At 46.8% G+C, this 20,394-nt stretch overlaps 1 protein-coding gene across 1 annotated transcript in view; it reads right to left on the bottom strand.

Moving 5' to 3' along the window:
- Positions 1-15,658, bottom strand: part of CYRIB (CYFIP related Rac1 interactor B) — a 76,229-nt gene extending 60,571 nt beyond the window's left edge. The window contains exon 1 of the mRNA XM_066623279.1: positions 15,601-15,658. The gene's annotated coding sequence lies outside the window, so the exon portion shown is untranslated. The remainder of the gene's footprint in view (positions 1-15,600) is intronic.
- Between the last annotated feature and the right edge of the window lie 4,736 nt (positions 15,659-20,394).

The raw sequence follows: 20,394 nt of genomic DNA, 5'->3' as shown, positions 1-20,394 counted from the left end.
GCAAACCTACCTCAAAAACCAGGAGCTTGCACATACTTACTATGACTTGTAACCCATGATGGACTCTTCCTCCAGAAGTTCATCATGGGTTACAAGTCATAGTGAGTAGGTGACGGTAAATACTTTTGCTCCACGTCTTCTTCCATTATTAGCTGTTATAAAAGGAAAGAAGGGACAAGGAAATCTTAAAAGTGAGGAATGGCAGTAGCTCCAGAACACACACACACACACACACACACACACACACACACACACACACACACACACACACACACACACACACACACACACACACACACACACACACACACACACACACACACACACGACATCCCCCCCTTGTGTTCTGCAGAAGTGGCTGAAAACCTTTTTCCAACACCTTCGAGGTTTGATTAGTTATTCTCTTTGATCTCCACAAGTTCATTGTCCTCACCAACATGTGCTGCATTTGGAGAGTCGTCCCCTTGGGACGCAGCAGCCTTGTGGAGCTTTTCCACCCTTAATGAGAACTGGTGCAGCAGAGACACTGAGTGCCAAGAGGAGGGAAAGGCCCCTGCTTCCAGTCTCACCCCGACCACCCACTCGCCTGTTGGCCTGAGGCTTGCCACCCTCTTGCAATCTCAGCTCTCCCAGCTGCAATAGCCTTGGCCTTGAAAACAGTCCTGGAAGTCACAGCTGGTACAAAATGCGGCCGTTCATCTCTAAAAGGGATCTGGAGACAAGAAGATATATATGCAGCTAGTGCCACGGCACAGCATAGGCTGCCAACCCTTACAGCCTGGCATGGCCTGGGACACGTATAGAAAAACATGCCTCTCCTTGAATGAGCCCCCTTTGCCAGTCAAGATCAACAGGAAGGGCCCTGCTTCACATTACATCTGCCAAGGAAGTAAATGCCACTGCAGAAGGAGCAGGACTTATCTGGCAGTGGCCCCAAGGCTCTGAAACAGGTTATCAGAAAATGTTCTGTTTAATGTATTCATGCAAAACCCTCCGCTCAGCAATGTTCTTAACCTATAAACAGAATAAATTATAGGGCAAATGTAAGGATCTTTTTGCAAAACCCTTTGAGCAGCATAATGTTATTGTACTCTGAATGTCAGATGTAAAATGTCGTTGGAGACAGGGAAGACCTGGGTGCTGGTTCCTGCTTCACCATGCAGCAAAACTGGGTGACCTTGGGCTAATCTCTCTCTTGGCCTAACCCACCTCTTATAGCTGTTTGCAAGAATAGACAGTGGTGGGGAAGGAATTGCATAAAGAATGCCCTGACTTTGAAGGGAATGTGGAATATGAAACTATTGTTGATTTCTAGAATTAGCGCACATTTTTGAAGTGTTTATATAAAGTATGCTTTTTTCAGACAAACTATTTGCACTTATAGAATGGTGGTGGCCTTTGGCTGCAAGCAATAAAGTCAGTATTTGTAACCAGGCAGGAGGAAATTACAACTGGAAAGTGATTGTGCAGGCAAAATGGAATGCCAAGGTCAAGCAATCTCACATCTAGCTGGATGTCTTCTCAAAGGCTTTCCTGATACCATAAATCCTGATCACTGCAAGTGCGATGAAGGTCGCAGCAGAAACAGAATTGACTCCTAGGAGCCCTCCAATTAGGAATAGCCACTTTTTTAACCCATTTCTGCCCAGCCCACAGGTGTACACATTTGCTCCCTGTTGCGTACATGCAACACTGGGCAGAGATGGCTTAAATGAGCAAGCCAGAGGTGCCCTGCCACTCACTAGGTCACTTGGACAAAAAGAAGCAAGGGCAGGACAATCAGGATATTGTAGACAGTGCAGTAAGTGTTGCAGGTGCCACAATGCGCTATGTAAGTGGCCCACTTGCTAGCAAAGCCATTCTGGGCAGTACTTACCGCACCGCCCCCCCCCCACCCTACTGAGAGCAGACTATAGTTAGAGCTGCTTGCAGCACCAACCACCCGTCCTGAAAAGCAGAGTGCATGGCGATTGGGTTCGGCAGTCTGTCCTCCAACCCAGACAAAAAGTGGGACATGGGAGTCTTCGCAGGAAGCGCACCAGAGGAGTCTGAAGCTCTGTTCAGACTTCTAGATGTTCATATAATTTGTGCATTGGAGGGAGAGAGTTCACAGGCAAACTCCACCCCGACGCACCATCCCTGTTCATTACACACACGGATGACAGCCTGAACAGGACTCCTAATTATTTCATCTCCCTTCTTACAGTATGTCCTGGGGCAGAATCAAACGTGAAGGCTCCCAGCAAGCCCCATCACGCAACAGCCAGCACAAAAAGCCTAAGTGTGTGGTGCTCTGTTTGTCAGGCTTGGTATCACAAATCTTCCTCCCCACATTAGGGAGGAGGACACGGAAACTTTCCACCCAGAGGGAGTTTTTTTTAGTGAGAGCGCACTTTCAAACATGCACCCCCCCCTACATGTATTTGCACAGTCAATCACACTCCAGGGCACTATCATGCCAGGGCTTGCATGGTTGAATCACAGTGCCAACCCAGCAGTATAACACAGCAGGCCAATGTTATTTCATCAAGTCCCACGCTTGGTGGGGCATCCCATCCCCTGAGCAGCTGTCCCTATGGATAGCTGCTGTCACCGCCATCCCCATCGTAGCCATGGTGCTTCTTTCAGACCAAGCTTAGGAAGCTGCCTTCTTCCAAGTCAGACCATTGACCCATCTAGCTCAGTATTGTCTACAACTGATTGGCAGAAACTCTCCAGGGCCTCAGACAGAACTCTTGGCCCTTCCTGGAACTGTTTTGTTTTTCAGATGTTTGCAGTTCTCTCAGATGCTTAATACATAGTGTGGCATCAGCATTTTATAATTCAGCAGTGAATTAACCATTAACATTTCAGTTTTGTTTTTTTTTTGGCAGGTATTGGAAATGGTTATATTGCAGCAGTTTGGATGCTCTGAACTTCAGCCTCTGCAAGAAGACGACTCTATTTGGCTCAAGAACAATACATTTACCTATTTTCATGCTATAGAAAGCAAAATGATTTTTGGATCATTACTACTTTTGGAAGATTTACTACAATTCCATTGATTGGAGGAACTCAGAATATCCCAAGGCACGTCAGGAGAGGAAACTGAACGCTTTCTACATGCGCTGCCTCCGACGCATCCTCGGCATCACCTGGCAGGACAGAGTTCCAAACAACACAGTTCTGGAACGTGCTGGAATCCCTAGCATGTATGCACTGCTGAAACAGAGACGCCTGCATTGGCTCGGTCATGTCGTGAGAATGGATGGTGGCCGGATCCCAAAGGATCTCCTCTATGGAGAACTCGTGCAAGGAAAGCGCCCTACAGGTAGACCACAACTGTGATACAAGGACATCTGCAGGAGGGATCTGAAGGCCTTAGGAGTGGACCTCAACAGGTGGGAAACCCTGGCTTCTGAGCAGCCCGCTTGGAGGCAGGCTGTGCAGCATGGCCTTTCCCAGTTTGAAGAGACACTTGGCCAACAGACTGAGGCAAAGGGGCAAAGAAGGAAGGCCCATAGCCAGGGAGACAGACCAGAGACAGACTGCACTTGCTCCCAGTGTGGAAGGGATTGTCACTCCCAAATTGGCCTTTTCAGCCACACTAGACGCTGTTCCAGAACCACCATTCAGAGCGCGATACCAGAGTCTTTTGAGACTGAAGGTTGCCAACACTCAACTGCACATGCCACCAAACTGAATACAGCCCACCTTGCGCTTGGCATCCCTTCTTCTCTCTCTCTCTCTCTCTCTCTCTCTCTCTCTCTCTCTCTCTCTCTCTCTCTCACTGCTATCCTTAAAAGAGAATTCGGGCTGTCACTTTTTTCTACATGCCCTGTTCCTGTGCAGCTTGGCTGATGAAGCTCTTCTGAGCATGATGGAAAAAGTGATGGGGAAAATTTTAATCTGCTTAAATTCTACACGTCCATAGGCGCCAGGAAAGAAACTGGAAACCCTGAAGTCACACTGGATCTACCATGTCAGCACAGCAAGGAGACATAAGGGCAGGAAGGACAAGGTGTATATGGTAACTGGATCACAGCCTCATTTCTTTCTGGTCTTGTTAAGCACCTACAATGAGGCTATGTTATCTTGCATTGCAGGCACTGGAATCAGTATAATGTCACTTTTTAGAGATAGGTTACACTGCAGTAAGTGAAGAATTTGTCCTTTAAAATGCTTCAGAGGACAACTTTATGCACAGGATGTTGTTAAATGCTTCCAGAAACATGAAGAGCCAGCATGGTGTAGTGGCTACAGAGTTGAGCATGAGCCTGGAAGATCTGGGTTCAAATCTCTGCTCAGTCACAGAGCTTACTAGGTGACCCTGGGCCAGTCATGATCTCTCAGCCAGGAGCAGTGCGATCTGGAATGTCACCTGATACTGGCTTGGGCAGTGTTGTTACTACAGGGGTGCAGACCATACCTGGTGACACCACCAAAAGCTCTGGAGCTCAGGTCCACCTGCCTTGGCCTTCTGGTCAATCCAATTTCCATCTTTCGCTTTCTGCAAGAACAGCAGGTCTTCCTGATGGGAGGTGGCTGGCAAGGCAGATTGGGTGTATCCAGAGCTCCAGGGGCAGACATAGTCCATGAGAGTGACACCATGAATGACTGCACTGGATAAAATCAACCCTAGTGACACCACTGGACCTGGGGGCACTGACCCTGCACTGAAAAACAAAAACCCTGGAATTATTTTCCACCCCACATCAGTCTAGGAATCCTCATAATGTTGTATCATTGGGAGAACTTTAATATCTACCCGTGGCTGCTGTTTATGGCATCCTTGCCCAACTCCCTGCCCTGGCCCTACCTCCACTGGGTTGATAATTTTGTACCATTTCCATATTTTTATTTTTCATATTTTTATACTGCCTCCAAGGAGCTCAAGGTAGTATACATGGTTCACAATGATTCCTTGAGGCTGAGAGAGGCAAGTTTATTTCACTAATTAATATACAAATTGACTGACAGGTCTAATAAGAAGTACCCTATTCTTAGCCAATGCCTGAATTCATGGACCTTCTAATTTCTTGACACAAGAAACAACAGCTTCCCCTATATGTTCCTCTAGAGCAGTGTTTCTCAAACTGTGGGTCAGGACCCACTAGGTGGGTTACGAGCCAATTTCAGGTGGGTCTCCATTCATTTCAATATTTTATTTTGAATATATTAGACTTGATGCTTGATGTGACTGCATTTGGGGAAATGTTACAGACCCGTACTTTTAACAAGCTACTATGTATATTCTTTTAACAATGATAGTCAATGGGACTTACTCCTGAGTAAGCGTGAGTAGGATTGCAGCCTAGAATTGTTAAAAATTTTCCTGCTTGATGATGTCACTTCCAGTCATGACATCACTTCTGGTGGGTCCTGACAGATTCTCATTCTAAAAAGTGGGCCCCGGTGCTAAATGTGCGAGAACCACTGCTCTAGAGGAGATTTGGGAGGCCCGGTTTGTCCTACACTATACCACAAAAGGAACTTATTGTAATGGGATGGGCAAAGGAGTACCATTTTCTCCTCTTGCCTTGCCTTCAAAGGGCAGGTGCAAAGCCACAAAAGTCTCATCAATATTACCTGCCTGATGTAGAAAGTAGTTTGTTGCAGGGATCCAGTAGCAAGAGGTGATTATTCCAGGCTATCATGTCACCACCAACCCCAAACTGACCTGTGCAACAGACCACAAAAAAGCCCTTTCAACTGGGCTCTAAAGAGAGGATGCAGACAATTACCAAACACCAAAGGAGATGACAAACCCTTGGAATACAGAGACAGCAATATCTATAAACCTACCCAGAGGAAGAGAGATTTGTGTACAAAGCAAGTTGTGCATCCTTTTAACCTTTGAAGTCAAGTCAGGGTACTTTGTAGAAAAGGTTTGGCTGCAAATGATTCAATTGAATTATGAGCCCATCTTAAGAAATAAAACCCATGCAAAAAAACTAACAGTGATGTTTTCTTACAATTGCTTCTTTAACCCCCAAGCTCTCAAACAGGCTCTCTGCAAGCTCCCCAAGCTCTCTACCTCAACAGGGGGCAGAATAAATAAGATTATGCTATCTTGTTTATTCTGCCCCCTGTTGATACAGAGGGCCAAAATGGTACCTGCTGGATCCTATGGCTTGGGGGGGGGGGGCAGTTGCAGAGGTCTCCTCTAGGTAAGGGAACAATTGTTCCCTTACCAGACGTAAGCCTCCATGGCGCAGAGGGGTCTACTTGGACCTGCAAGAGTTATTTTGTGGTCGCAAGTCTGCATTGAACTGCACCACAGGATCGAGCCCAGGAAAGGGGTTAAGACATCAGGAGCATTGGTGCTGCCGATCTCCCCCCAGGACCCAATCTGCCCCTCCCTTGCCCCCTCATCAAGGTCACTCAGTAAGCTTCATGGTCGAATAAGAATTTGAACCCGAGTCTACCCCAGTCCAAGTCTGACCAACGTCACACTGTTCTACGGGGTCTCTCCGAGGACGTGCTCTTTTAAGCAGACACAAGCTCCATGCCTGGGATTTGCAGCACTGATGAAAGGGTATGTGAGTGACTCAGCAGTTTCATTGGGCCTTCCATGTAGTGGAAGTTCCATGGAAATGAATCTCTTTCATTTTTTTAAAGAGAATGAGTATGGCTGGTGATACACAGAGAAGCAAGATAGCCGTGGAATGTTTCTGTGGTTTTAAAACTGTGGGCTACAGAACTCACAGCCTCCCCTCTCAACTTCTGCAACCTGTCCTCCAAGTGTGCGGCACCACGATCAACACCACAACAAGTTTGTCTCAAAAACTTGGGAAAAACCTCCTCTGTTATTTCATGGCATTTGCGCTGCCCTTATAGAAAGGTCACCACTAAGCATGAAATGTGCTGAGCTGTGCCCATGTAAGTGGCTCCATAGGTGCAGGTTGCTAAAATACCCTGGTGAAGATAAGCCACCCTCGTGTTCCATATCACTCTACCCAGTGGCTTCAGTCGCCTACAGAACTGGCTCCACCTTTTGGAGAGCCCTGTAGCGATTCAGCCTAGGAAGACCCCATCAATCAACCATGTTTCATGGTTGGTCCCTTGATTTTTCTTGCTTATTAGTCATTATACAATTAACTGTAGATTTTGAAAAATTGTTCCTATCCAAAAAAATTGGCTGAACTGCAGAGTGTAAGCCCCTCAGGGCAGGGGTCTCTTTTCTTGAATTTTGTAAAATTGTCATGCATTTTCACTTTCAGGTGTTGGCAACCTTCAGTCTCGAAAGACTATAATAATAATAATAATAACAATAATAACAACAACAACAACAACAACAACAGGTATTTATATACCGCCTTTCTTGGTCTTTATTCAAGACTTTATTCAAGGCGGTTAACATAGGCAGGCTTTATTTAAATCCCTTATTAAATAGGGATTTTTACAATTTGAAAGAAGGTTCTTGCTTTCAAGAACCACTACATTCAGGTGTTTCATTCCGATCTGGCTTCACATTCTGGCCTCCATCCTCCCACGCTCAGAGCAGATGGAATAGCTTGGCTCAGCTTGTCAGCTGCTTCAAGGTCGCACGGTGCCGGTGGCCTCGAACTGGCGACCTTGTGGATGTTATCTTCAGGCAGACGGAGGCTCTACCCTCTAGACCAGACCTCCTGCAAGACTATGGTATTGCGCTCTGGATGGTGGTTCTGGAACAGCGTCTAGTGTGGCTGAAAAGGCCGATTCGGGAGTGACAATCCCTTCCACACCGGCAGCATGTGCAGTCTGTCCCTGGTCTGTCTTCTTGGCTATGGGCCTTCCTTCTTTGCCTCTTAGCCTCAGTCTGTTGGCCAAGTGTCACTTCAAACTGGGAAAGGCCATGCTGCACAGCCTGCCCCCAAGCGGGACGCTCAGAGGCCAGGGTTTCCCACCTGTTGAGGTCCACGCCTAAGGCCTTCAGATCCCTCTTGCAGATGTCCTTGTATCACAGCTGTGGTCTACCTGTAGGGTGCTTTCCCTGCACGAGTTCTCCATAGAGGAGATCCTTTGGGATCCAGCCATCATCCATTCTCACGACATGACCGAGCCAATGCAGGCGTCTCTGTTTCAGCAGTGCATACATGCTAGGGATTCCAGCTCATTCCAGGACTGTGTTGTTTGGAACTTTGTCCTGCCAGGTGATGCCGAGGATGTGCTGGAGGCAGTGCATGTGGAAAGCGTTCAGTTTCCTCTCCTGTTGTGAGCGAAGAGTCCATGACTCGCTGCAGTACAGAAGTGTACTCAGGACGCAAGCTCTGTAGACCTGGATCTTGGTATGTTCCGTCAGCTTCTTGTTGGACCAGACTCTCTTTGTGAGTCTGGAAAATGTGGTAGCTGTTTTACAGATGCGTTTGTTCATGAGACATCTGACTGTGGAGTGTGACGGCATGGCAATAAACTGTGTGGGGTACAAAAACTAAGACAATGCCCTACAGTCATTTGGGCCTCCATTGTGTTTGAATTTTAACTTGCAGAATGGGGTTGCAAAGCCTCATTTGGGGGTGTTGCAGCAAGCTTTCAAAGCCTGCGCAGGGGAGGGTTTGGATCCGATCCAATAATGGTACTGCCTTATCAAAACTGAGTTCTTAATATAATCCTATACAGTCTCTTGTGTGTTGTAAAGACACTAGAAGTAGGGGGAGACTGGGTGAGCAGGGTGGGAGCAGGTGGCAGATTAGATTGGGTCCCAAGGGGGCGGGATTGGCAGTGGGTCTCCAGTCTCCTACTTTATTTAATTTACTCATTGGGTTCATGGCATGAAAAAAGTGGAAGACCACTGCACTCTAGGTAACTTCACTCCTCTTCCTCTCAATCATGCTAAACTTTCCAGCCCGATTCTGCCACCAGACCTACTGTGGGTTTCACCTCCAGGCACTGGCCAGGTAAAGAAACATTTCATTTCTAGAGGAGGCAGGCCTACTCAGAAGAGTTCAAATTACTCAAATATCAATTATTTGAACACACTGTGATGCCAACACTCATGGATGCTCATTCATTACAGCTGCACCACAATTGCAGGGCAGGTAGCCATAGGCCTGTCATCTGATCCAGCAGGGTTCCTTTTAGGTTCTTGCTCAGGGACAGAACAGAAGACGATAATTATACAGTAGGGGAGGAGGATCCTTCAGGAGTTTACATAATTAGGTTTAATATTATCTAGATAGCTGCCAGGGGGGGGGGCAGTTAGTGAATCTCAATGCTTTGTTGGTGTCTCTTCAAGCAATTGCAGATACTGTATAGGTTTCATGTTGTGGGGCAAATCCAACCACTGCAAATGAAAGAGGAAGATTTCTCTCTCTAGCAGGCTGTGCGGAGAAGATAACAGTATATTTGCATAAAAAAACTGGAAGTCACGACTCCAGTTACTAGCAGTGAAGCATTACACAGCTAGAAATACCAATTGCGGAACTAACATCACAGGCTAACAGGAGAGAAACTTCCTGTTAGATTGCTCTGGAATAATAGCCTACTTCCCCCTTAGGAAAATCATAAGCTGATCTTTCAAAGTACAGTAGTTCCATCCAAAACTGTTGATATGGAACAGCTGAGTTATGGTGGCAGGAGAGGATGGGAAGATGAGAGAGTCTACATCACTTTGATCCAGTTGTGTCTGAATTTGAACTGCCAGAATATGTTCCCAGAAAGGGTTGCCAACTGACCTGGCAACCTGGAACGGTAACTGCTCCTGCACCCAATCTGCAGAAATCAGCAGGGATTGCTCTTCCCAGCAGGGAGATAAGCACAACCTCCTGCTGATGTCTGCAAATCACAACGCAATTCTAGCTCTGCAGAGCTGGTTAAAGAAAAAATGGTTGGCAACCCTGGATTCTGCCTAGCAGGACTGAACTGAATTAAGAACTGGCTTGGTTTGAGACATGATCTGAAAGCACAATTGGTAGCCAACTTGCTCAGACTAGGCAGGTCCAAGTTTGGCCAGTAGGAGACCACTACAGAATCATACTGTATATATTGTCATGAGTTCTATCAAAGAAGTGGATTGAGGGAAGGCAGCCTTTTTAAAGGTGGGGGGGAGGGATTTCCAGCTGCAAGTAACTCATGCACTGTGAACAACTGCTGAAAAGTAACTTTCACTATAAGGAAGACAGCATTCATTCATTCATTCATTCATTCATTCTAGACTGGCCATTCTGTACACATCAAGCTTCTAACTGGCTTTAGACTCTAAACCTCTTACATCCCGTTATCTGGTCTCTTTGTCTTTAGAGGCAAAGCAGCCAGCCTGTTTTTCTCCCTGTCTTCAATGTACTCAAACAACTTTGATTAAGTTGGGCAATTAGTTGTTTTCCCCCCACCTTTCTGAGTTTATATATTGTTGTTTGAAGTATTCAGGGCACTTCACATGTATTCTTCATGCATAGACAGCAGACTGCAGCAGTTTGAGGGTTGAATTGGAACTGGGGAGATGCAGATTCAAATCTCCACTTGGCCACGAGGCTCACTGGATGATCTTGGATCAGCCACCATCTCTCAGCCTAACCCACTTTGCAGGGCTGTTACAATAATAAGATGGAAGGGAAGAATCTTGTGTACCACTCTGAGTTCCATAGAGGAAAGGTAGGTCAGAAATGTACTACAACCAACACCACCAATCTTTTATCTCAGCAGCCTTGTTAGGTAGGCCAAGAGTACTATCCCCATATTGGAGAGGTGGAGCAAAACTAGGAAAACATTCATTTGGCCAAGATCACCTAACACGGTGGTGGCAGAGGAGGGACAGACAAGAAGACCTCCCTGCACAGCCTCCTACCGCTGCACAAATACCAGCTCTCACTACCAAGCCCATTTACAGAGCACACACCAAGGACAAAGGTTCTCTAGCATTATCTTTCAAACGCATGGAAGTGCCCAGCCAAGGCAAATTCCAGGTGCCCCAGAATGAAGACTAAGAGCCAGTTCTACATGAAATTTTGCATAAGAGTCTGCTTCAAGTTCATGCACCTCATTCCTGGTGTATAGAACATTTTGTATGAACCAAACAGCTACAGACACACATACAATAAAAACATAAAGAGAGCCCTGCCGGATCAGACCAAGGGCTCTACCAGTCCACCCCTCCTATTTCCAACAGTAGCCAGTTTGGTGCCTCTAGGAATTCACAAACAAAACCACAGCATAAAAGGAAACCCCCCCCCCCATATTGGTATTCAAAGGTACACTGCTTCTGAGCATGGAGATTCCCCCTAGCTATATTCAGTCACAACTGAATCCTGATTTCTTAGAATGACCTTTAAATTAGATTCTCAGTTCACAAGTGACAGGAAAACTGTGTTTTAACAAACCTGGCAGCTTTGCATTTCTAGGGTGTGCAGGAAGGGAGTCACATGGAGTCATCACACCTTCCTTACTTATTCACAATCCAACAGACTATGGATGGTTGGACCATCTGGACCGACCCCAGCTCTTCTTACAAGCCAGTCTGATCACAGCTCAGCCAGCAGCCCAAACAGCAAGATGTTTCAGCTTGGAACAGGTGCCATATTTGCATAGAGGCAAGCCTGGAAGGTCTCAAGCCCAGCCTCTGCTCTGACATAAGGGGATCAGTGGCTCTTATTCAAATGAAATCTAACCAGCTCAGGCCCACAATAAGTGGCTGAGCAAGCAGCGTTTGCCAACACTTGGAGAACTATAACCAGCTTCTGAGAAACTCATAAAAAGGAGAGAGAAATACAGTACTTGGGGCTGCAGCTTGTAACCCCTGTGAAGAAAGTAGCAACTGTTGAATTAGTGGCTGCTGCAACTTGGAAGTGTTTGTGGCACACATTTTGGTGCAGCACACAATGGATAGACATGGACATTATGCTTGACCTGGTAAATTTAGATTCAGATTCCCTGAGCAAATTGTTTATCAGACCTTGGGCTTCTGCCAGTGAGCCAATTGGACAGGAAAGTTGGGTGGGCAGACCAAAGTCCGATGCCCCACTTTCCTCCAAGTTACATTCATCCACACCTTTTTTCTTATTCAAAGCTGTCAGTTGGTGGGAAGGGGCAAGGAAGCCAGATGCCTGTACTGTCACTTCACAGCCTGTATTTGGTCCAAGGGTCTCCAGCAGCTGACTCCAGTGGAGTCTCCACTCCACTCCAGCAGGGAGTCTCCCTCCACTCCAGCAGGGTCTCCAGTGAACTGTGCACTCACAGTTTTTTAAATGGACATTCCAGGACTGGAACCAAGCATCAATGCAAAATCAAGCCAAAATTCAGTACCGGCATGCTTATATGAGATATAGATTTGTCTGAACCGAAGGCCATGACCAAAAACCATGATGTCAACATCTATATTTTCTTTGTTCATTCGAACAATCCACTATATGTAGATGTGTAGATTTGGGGTGAATCCTAACCCACTTTCCAGCACCAGCATAAGGACAATGCAGCTCCGAGGTAAGGGAACAAGCATTCCCTTACTTTGAAGAGGCTTCTGTGAGTGCCACCCAACTGCAGCACACGTCCCACTGGCACTGCTATGCCGGTGCTGGAAAGCTGGTTAGGATTTGGGCCTCAGATGATCATCTTAGGCCAGAACCAGCCCCACACAATTATGGATGTGGGCTCATATCATGGTCTCTGATCATTGCCTTGGGGAAACTCACGAGGAAGCAAGAGGAGGGAACAGGATGTGCACACTACTCTTTTTGCACAGGGCCAGTTCAGGACTAAGAGTATCATCTGAATATCCTTGGCCTGGACCAGCAGCTCACTGTTTGGAATTTTGCATGTCAGGTGCCAACAAATCTCAATCTGCTGCCTGAGGCAACTGTTTTAGTTGACCTCACAGATGGGCCAGCACTGTATACTGGGAAATAAGACTGTATTAAGATATCAAGCATGAGCTACAGTTTAGCCTCAATTTCTTTTTTTCCTACAGAGCAAAAAACTTGCAGCAGCTCAGATCAGATCCTGGACATTCAGGCCCAGGTAAAGTATACATTTCCATGCTGTGCACAATCTTGACTTAACAGTAGTGTGTATGGATTCCGCTGAAAGGCACTGTGTTTCTGTATTATGGGAGGTCTGATTTGCAGTATTTGACCCACAATACCTCACTGATACTTGCAATCAAAAGCCCAAAGATTGAACAAAGATTCCAGAAATACTGTGGTCTTCAATTCTTGTCTGAGATTTACTTACATGCATCCCTACTATAATCTCGGGGGAGGGGAGATATAAAAGCATAACCATTCCATGTCCCCTTAAGGAGCTGTTGCCCTTTTTCTCTCTCCCTTTCTCTCTCTGCTGAAGGACCCTTCCTCCTTCACAACCTCAATAAAGCAAAATCCTGCCATATCAGCCCAACCAAAAGAGACAGGCAGAGACAGGCATATACTGTATATGGCTTCCCCCCCTCTCCCCCCCCCCCGGATTTTCATCAGGCAAATCTTTTTTGTCCTTTTCTCCAAGGCAATGCATCTCAGAAAGCAAGTGATATAACAGAGCCCCCAATCCTGCTAGAATATCCTTTAGACTATTATGGACTTATTGAAGCCAGATCACTATGACCTCCCAACTCTCCCCCTCCTTTTCCCAGACCTTCCTCCCCAAGGGAGCTGAAAATCCTCACCAATTTCCCAAGGCTGAACAGCCAAGGCTCTGTAAATCAGAAGAGTAGCTATCAAACTGCCAGGACCCCTTTGCTTTATCCCCATTATACTTCATCTACTATGAATGAGAAATGGACCAATAGCCCTTCTGTTGACACCAACCACTGAAAGGGGGTGGGGGGGTTATAAACCTTCATCAAATGCAACCAATCCACCGGAAATTTCTGCCTCTTTTTCTACATTTCAGAACTAGGCTTGCAGCAGGTAAGAAGAGAGAATGAGCAAGCCTTCTGTGATCATGTTTTAGTGTTTTAGGCATTGCTATGCACACTGCAGTGTGTTTGTGTGCATAACAAATATTACAGGAGTATTACCGAGTAATCCCCAAGAAAATCAAATGGAAGAGATTTCTGTTTGAAGTAAGCAACTTCCAAAACAAACAGAAATGATTCCTATTTTAGTGAATCCAAAGATCATCATCACCATTCAAGATATGAATTAAACCCCTGGGGGTCTTTAAAGGGGAATGCATTCCATTTTTTCCCTCTACCCCCCCCTTAAGCCTCTTTCACCCACCCCCAAAACACTGTGGACCATATGCAGATTAGGGAGGGGAGGGGAGAACAGGGGCACTATTTCAGGCTAGAATGAACCAGATTCAATCAGGCAAGATTCCAACCTTTACTCTTGGACAGACAAAAGATTAAATTCTCAATACTGTGCAAGTTCACAGGGCATAAGAGGTGGCCCACTGAACTTGGCAGGAGGGACCGCTAGGACTAGCACAGTGTCCCAGGCAAGGAGCCCCCCCCCAATTTGTTCTGAATACCCTACTTATTATTGCAATTGTAGCACCTTCCACAATTTTGATACACCATGTGCATACATGATTTTATCCTTGTCACAACAGATCACAAACATGCACACGTGGATTTGTAGGCCTGTATCAACTCCCGACACAGAGAAGCAAATAAAAGCAATATGTTTTTCTGCTAACCTTATGGAAGCATTTTTATTTTAAGAATAGCCGACATGTCCAGTTGTCATCCCCCTGCATCCCATCTGAGTCCCAGGTGATTGCTTGGCTCACCTGCTCCCTAAATCCATCCCTGTGTACTTCTGAGGCACACAGAATGGGGTTGCGTGGTTGGAGTTCTCTACACATGCTTCCCTGCTTGGGGAATTCAGCCCTACTGAATCCAGTGGTGCCTGTATCCAGGTATGTACGGCTTGGGCTGCTAAAAATAATAAGCCCAGCATAGATTTTTAAAGCCATTTGTAGGGACCACTTTCCTTCCCCCCCCCCCAAATATTACAGCAACCAGAAACATAGAGAGGACCCTAAGCTGATGTGCTTATTTACACATGAGATTCGATATGCCAGATCTCTAGATGGCCCCACTTCCCCTGCTTTTAAAATGACGGATGGGGGAGGGAGGTGTGAGGTTGGTTGCATCCTCCCCCAAACCTGACATGAAGCACATCCTCCCAAAGCCTCAAGTGCAGCCGGCCTATATGGGGAGGGTCAACTTCTCTCTCACACATACCCAGAATATTTTGCTTGGCTCTTCTCCTGCTTGCCCAGGAAGAGATCAAAAGCTATAGGCAAATAGATCTATTTATAGACCCTGGAAGTGCTATAATCACAGGGCAGGGCAGGGCAGAAAATCCGATGCACTCTTACCTGGGAGTAAGCCCCCTTGAACACAGAGGGGTTTCCTCCAGAGTAGTCATGCAGTGGATCAGGCTTCAGAGAGCAATGCACCCCCCCCCCCCAAAAAAAAAATCAGGATCTGTCCTTGCAAAAGGCAGGGTGGGGTGGGGTGGGAGAGGGTGTTGCTGACACATCTTTGGGAAGGGTTGGTGCTGAATCACCCTCCCCCCTCCCCAGCTATTGCTAGCGGATCAGCCAGCCCCCCATTGTAGGATGCCCTCCCCCCACTTCCCCATGCAAGAGAGGATGCTGCCTCCCATTGCAATCGGTTTGAATGAGCAGTCAAGGATCGGAAGGGGGGAAAGGAGATCGGGCTGCGGTGGCATCGGAAGGGGAGGCAATCGGGTCACTCACGGTTCCTCTGGAGCGGATGAACCGGATCAGAGCCGGGCTGGGCAGCAGCAGCAGCCGCCAGAGCGCAGGGGGAAAAAGGGGAACCAGGCTCCCCACAGCCTCTGGCAAGGCAAGGCAAGGCGAGCTTCCGGGTTGGTCAGTTTCAACCTGTGGTTGCAACGTCACTGCTACAGGTTTGCAAAGAGGAGGAGGTTGCAACAGTGGCAGCAAGTCTTGGGCGAGAAGATAGCTATAAAAGGAAGGGAGCCGCCGGGGAGGGGAAGAGGAAGTGCTCTGTTTACCTTTCAGAGCTCAGGGGCGGCTCACAAGGAGCTTACTTGAGAGTAAGGGCTCGTTCGTACAATCCGTAGGGGACCCAAGTGGCAGAACTTTTCCTAGACTGCTTTCGCAGAGAGAGAAAAGAAAAGAAAAATCTCTTGACCCAGCATGTGGTTAGTCTGTGGAACTCCCTGCCACAGGATGTGGGGGTGGCATCTGGCCCAGATGCCTTTCAAAGGGGACTGGGTAAAATTTTTGGAGGAAAAGTCTCATCAGATGGGCAAGCTGTGATGAGTAGGTGCGATCTCCTGGTTTTAGAAGTGGGTTGTCTCTGAATGCCAGGTGCAAGGGAGGGCACCAGGATGCAGGTTTGTGGTTAATCTGTGGAACTCCCTGCCACAGGATGTGGGGGTGGCATCTGACCCAGATGCCTTTCAAAGGGGATTGGGTAAAATTTTTGGAGGAAAAGTCCCATCACAGGTTGCAAGCTGTGATGAGTAGGGGCAATCTCCTGGTTTTAGAAGTAGGCTGTCTCTGATTGCCAGGTGCAAGGGAGGGCACCAGGATGCAGGTCTCTTGTTGTCTTTTCTGCTCCCTGGTGGGCCTCTGTGAAATACAGGAAGCTGGACTAGATGGGCCTTTGGCCTGATCCAGTGGGGCTCTTCTTATGTTCTTCCTGTTCCATTTTAGGTGGCAGGGACTTGAGGTGGGGATGTGGCAGGTGAGGCTGAACCACCCCATCATAGTCCGTGGAAAAGCACTGCAGCTGTCCTGCCTCCTTACCCCTGAGGAGGCTGTCCTTACACCTGAGAAGGCTGGTGTAAGGCGAGTCCCCTTGGGTGTAAGCAGCTGTGGCAACTTCAGTTCCAACACACCTGCACTGCATGTCCCTGGTAGGCTGTGAGTTCCCTGTCTAAATGTTGCTCTGGGAAACAAATTCCCTTCATGCAGAAAGCTAGTGCTTCAGGGAGAAGGTTATTCTATATTGCCTTTTAATGCACCTGCATGTAAAGAACTCCTTTCAAGCAGAAAGTCAACATACCAGAATATTCCATGGGAGGGTATTTGTATTTGAGACAACCATCCCCCCACTCCCACATAGAACCTGTATTGGTGCAGTCTTGGAGCAACTTTACCATTGGGGTTTGTTGCCAGTTTAAACAAGCCCTTGTTGCCAAGTAAGGATGTCACAGAGCAGGGGAAAAGTAAAAATCCTCTACCCACTTCCCTGGGAGTAAGTCCCATTGATCACATTGGGCCTAGTGTCTGTGTAAACCTAACAGCAGCAGGGGAGGCAGGGTGCTTCAAGACCTGCTTCTGGTTTCATAGAGACATCCAGTTGGCCAGTTGGGAACCTTGGAGCTGCAATTCTATCTGTGCTTACCAGGAAATAAACCTCATTGCTCACAGTGCGATGCAAACGTGCACATGATTGTGCTGTAAGTCTGATCCAGCAGGGTTCCCCACATGCTCCTATGTGCCTTTAGTGGTAGGTGATGTGCTTAGCCTTTTCAGAGGTAAACACCACTTCCTTCTTCCACCACACCCCATTACGTGTCTCTTCCTTTTATGGTTAAATCTTTTTATGTGGCACTTGCTGTTGTGAACAGCTTCTTCCGCTTGACGGAGCAAAACATTCTCAATGGGATTTACTTTGCAGTTTGTGTCTTTAAAATCAGGCTAGACTTTTCAGAAATGTTGCATGCATCCATAAGGGAGATGCAGAATTTCACACACAGGCTAATGGGGTTTGAGCTATCTGTGACAGATCAGGAGAGAGATCTTGGGGTGGTGGTGGACAGTTCGATGAAAGTGTCGACCCAATGTGCGGCGGCAGTGAAGAAGGCCAATTCTATGCTTGGGATCATTAGAAAAGGTATTGAGAACAAAACAGCTAATATTATAATGCTGTTGTACAAATCAATGGTAAGGCCACACCTGGAGTATTGCTTCCAGTTCTGGTTGCGGCATCTCAAAAAAGACCTAGTGGAAACGGAAAAGGTGCAAAAGAGAGCGACTAAGATGATTACGGGGCTGGGGCACCTTCCTTATGAGGAAAGGCTACGGCGTTTGGGCCTCTTCAGTCTAGAAAAAAGGTGCCAGAGGGAGGACATGATTGAGACATACAAAATTATGCAGGGGATGGACAGAGTGGATAGGGGGATGTTCTTTTCCCTCTCATACAACACCAGAACCAGGGGACATCCACTAAAGTTGAGTGTTGGGAGAGTTAGGACAGGCAAAAGAAAATATTTATTTTCCCAGTGTGTAATTAACCTGTGGGACTCCTTGCCACAGGATGTGGTGATGGCAGCTGGCTTAGATGCTTTTAAAAGGGGATTGTACACATTTCTGTAGGAAAAGTCCATCACAGGTTCCAAGCCAAGATGGGTATCTGCTGCCTTCTGATTTTAGAGGTAGTCTACCTCGGAATGCCAGATACAAGGGAGTGACACCAGGATGCAGTCTCTTGTTGTCTTGTGTGCTCCCTGGGGCATCTGGTGGGCTACTGAGATACAGAAAGCTGGGCCTTTGGCCTGATCTAACAGGGCTCATGTTCTTATGCAGTGAAGCCTCTATCTGTTGAATTTCAACCTGGTGTGCAACAGTCAATGCGACAAGGCCTCCTTCTGCAGTAAGAATGCTGACCCTGAATCCCCAGGAGAGAAGTGGAAGGAGGCATTTTAACATTTGGACATGTAGTCTGGACTGTAGTTCTACCCCTTTGACTCATGCGGGTTGTCACCAGATGTTGTGGTCACTGCTATAAAGTTAAGCCTATGCAAGATTACTCAGAGGTAAGTGCCCCTAAGATCAGGAGGACTTGCGTCTATGGAGTTGAATACAGAATTGTATTACTAAAAAACCACATGTAGGTTAGGAATGAAATCACCATGGTGTCTATAACAGCCCAGTCCCATACATGATTACTGCAATGTAAAGCCCAAAGACATCAATTGAATGTAATACTCCCAAACAAGCAGGCATAAGATTTTGTAACCTGAAAGGATGCAACTCTTACATACACTTCGAAATAAGTCTCACTGAACAAAATTGTATGGTGTTTCCTTCAAAGTAAACATGCATAACATTGAGCTCTGAAGGAGCTTAACTTCAGAGGAGAGTTTGCAAAGCGAAAGAACCCCACCAGGCACATTGCAGAGATCCAAATTCTAGCTGGGACTGTTTAGGTTCATGTGCAGCGTGGACTGGAAGAGCAGGGGTGATGGCTGATCCAGGCCCATCAAAATCCATTAGAGAAGCCCCTCTGGGAGCAATTAGCACCAGGTGCCTTGAAGGGAGAGAAATTGCAAAGCAAAATCATGGAGAATACTGACCAGCTGCATGCCAAAATGCACCTTAATGTGGTTGTCATCAGTCATGTAGACTGGAGTAAATCGACCACCACTAAGGCCCCTGATTTACAAGACCACAGATGTAGACCGCCCTCCTTTGCTAGAGAAGCTTGAGGCTGAAGCAGTACAATTTATAGTACTAGTTCCTGTTAATAAGGGTGTGTGTGGTAGTTAGTCTAGGTTTCCTTTGTGCCCTGTCATTTTAATATATATATATATATATATATATATATATATATATATATATATATATATATATATATATATATATATACATACACACACTCAGAGGTAAGTACTACTGTTAGACCTGATCCTAGGAAAGTGTACCTGGGATTGCAACTTTCATCTTGGATTTGGAGTAAGTAAGAATGTCTTTAAGGAGCTCCAGCAACCTTTCCTCCTTGTTGGGAACCTACCATGGCCTAGCTTTCCTAGAAGGTAATGTTATATCTGATCTGTACCCATTTTAAGCTGCAAGTGGGGGCTTGTGCCACTGACTTCTTCCCTAGGGAAATGAGACCCCTATATTGGGGGTCAGTAACCTAGGCCCGTGGACTGGTTGTGGCCTGCCAGCCAAAGTTATCCAGCCCACATGGAGCTTGGCTTGGAAAACCTTCCACCTAGGTTTGCCGGGTGCCTAACAGGGAGAAGCAGAGCCACCCGTCCAGGCTTCATGAGCCTGGATAGGTAGTGCTCCCAGTCCCAATCCAGCATATAGCAAACTGGGTGGAAGACTTTGCCTCCCAAGCTAAGTTCCAGGCAGTTACGTTTGCGTGCTCTGCAAACTGGAAGTTTAGTGATGATGTCATCACCCAATGTCCGATCCCTTTTCACAAAAAGGTCCCCAACCTATACCATATATGTAAAAAGCTAGCACAAGCACCTAGCCTGTACGTAATGTGTGTTTTGAACCTATGCTCAGGACTTTACTTTGGTCTCTGTTAAACTTCATTCTGTTGGCTAGGAGCCAATAATCCATTTCAGCAGGCACCAAACCCTGGCCCGCAGACTGGATTATACGTCTGGGAAAAAAAAAAAAACCCTTCCTTGTTGTGCACAATGCTTGTGGTTCCAAGCTGCTGCCATAATAATCTTGCCAGCCTATCGTCTCAGAAAGTTGTGTCGAGCAGCCGCTTCCGCTGCCCGTCACCCCAGCAGGCTCTGCGCCCAGATTTAC

Source organism: Tiliqua scincoides, chromosome 4 (assembly GCF_035046505.1).
Source record: "Tiliqua scincoides isolate rTilSci1 chromosome 4, rTilSci1.hap2, whole genome shotgun sequence".
NCBI lineage: Eukaryota > Metazoa > Chordata > Lepidosauria > Squamata > Scincidae > Tiliqua > Tiliqua scincoides.
This window is presented reverse-complemented; position numbering and strand designations above follow the sequence as displayed.